This window comes from Cucurbita moschata, unplaced genomic scaffold (assembly GCF_002738365.1).
Source record: "Cucurbita moschata cultivar Rifu unplaced genomic scaffold, Cmos_1.0 Cmo_Scf00013, whole genome shotgun sequence".
Classification (NCBI taxonomy): domain Eukaryota; kingdom Viridiplantae; phylum Streptophyta; class Magnoliopsida; order Cucurbitales; family Cucurbitaceae; genus Cucurbita; species Cucurbita moschata.
The window spans coordinates 1,761,202-1,763,170 of NW_019268529.1; positions in this window are offsets into that span (position 1 = coordinate 1,761,202).

Consider the following 1,969-nt stretch of genomic DNA (forward strand, 5'->3'; position numbering starts at 1 on the left):
AAAACACAGCCATGGTCTTACGTGTTTAAATATGAAATACTGAAATTTAGAGAAAACAAAAACAAATACAAAATAATTTAAAACAATTAAATGCAAAACAACCTATTCTAACTTGAGACTAGAAATTTAAATATGAGTCTACCCTATGCACGTGCCACAGTCTCTGCTCGCGATGTCGCCGTCCTCCGTACAAGTGCGCCTTTCCTTTACCTGAAAAATGATGTGGCACACGGCCTGAGTATTTCAAAGAATACTCAGTAAGTGGCCCCACTATAGGGGGCCATGCAAATGCAAACACATGCAATCATGATTTAGGGACCTATCTCTAATCATCTTAGGGGTGGCCTCCAGTCTCGAAAAAATTGGATGTGTAGTACTTCCCTACACACGACTCACACGTGCGAGTGTGAGTCCCCAGGGCGCTCGCACACCCCCTGGACCCTCTGGTCAAGCTAATCTGTAGCGACGTCCGGAGGTCAGCGGAACCCCATAGTGTCATGCGCCTCATGAACACCCTCATCTGTGTGCTTTCGCACCTGTGCGCATTCGCGCTCATCGTAAGGTGCGCGTCCGCACTCATCATCTCTAGGGGAAGTAGCCCTATGCTTATGAACATACAAAATGCATGAGGTCCCTCTAAATCCATCGTAATGTCTCTTTTGACACAACCCTCTAGTCTCATCTCTTTGTTACTCTAGGTAACGCATACTCGTGGATATTTATATAAATATCATTTTCATGCACTTAGGGTTGTGTCCTACGTCGATCTAACGACATGATGCAATATGGCACTCATCATCATCTAGCATGCTCAATATTGAAAACATCATCATATTAAGGTAACAATCATGCAATCATCATGGTCATCATAATGCCACAACGTGGGTCAAACATATCAAGCGTCACTCAACAAAATATGTATATACCGCACATATCATCAAGCATCATAATCCACACATCATCATAACTCATACAATTGTTTAGCCTATCCTATAGCAAGGCCACTTACTTGGTTGGCCTTGGCCGAAGTACTCCCTAAATCGCTAAACGTAAGCTCCCGTTCCGTGAGAGCCGTTGAGTGACACGTGGCCGTAGCAGAGAAAGCCACGTCGGGCGGCAGTGTCGGGTCGAAGCGCGGGTCGCAGCCCGGTTCGGGTCGTGGTTCGGGTCGTGGGCTGTGGAGGCTACTGGGCCAAGACTAATCGTTGGGCCTCGGCTTACTGGGCTGGGCCGCAGGAGTTTGGTTTGCAGGCCGGCTCAATTGGACCGTGGGTCTGGTCTGGGTTGGTTCAACTGAACCGTAGCTTCTGGGCCGGTTTGATGTTTGGGCCGCTGAAGTTGGGCTGGGCCGAAGGCAGAGGCCAAGGGAGGAACGGGCTGGCTCTCCCGGGTTCTGGGTTCGGGTTGACCCGGATCCGTGGATCTCGTCTTCCTTACCCGACTTCGGCCGATTTTCCGGCGAGCTTTCTCTCTCTTTCCCGCGGCGTTTCCGTTGCCGATTTCGGTCCTCTTCCTTCCCTTTTCCTCTTTGTTCGTCGTCCTTCTTTCTTTTCTGGGAGTTTTGCGGCCTAAAAGCTCCTAAAAGCCATAGATCTAAGAATCGATTAAGAAACCTAATCTTTCCGACCTCGGTTACCGACGACGACGCTTAGGAAATAACACAAAACGCACCGTGAGTTATTGTGCTTTCGTTAGGGATCCCTCTTATGGTGGTAACAGGTCGTTTGGTGTTAGTTTGAGGGTGGTTTGAGGACTCGTCGGAGAAACTGGACACTCGCCGACGTTCGTCCGAAATCTCTCTCTCTCTCTCTCCAAATTTTCTCTTTTCTCCCTTGGCAGGTGTTCTGAAACTTTCCAGGGTGTCGTGGGTTGAGGGTGGGCGTGCTGTGGCCGTCGTTTCGCGTGGGTTCCGCGAAACTCGGCGGTCGCCGGAAAACTCGCGGGTTTTCCGGCGACTGAGTTTTTTTTT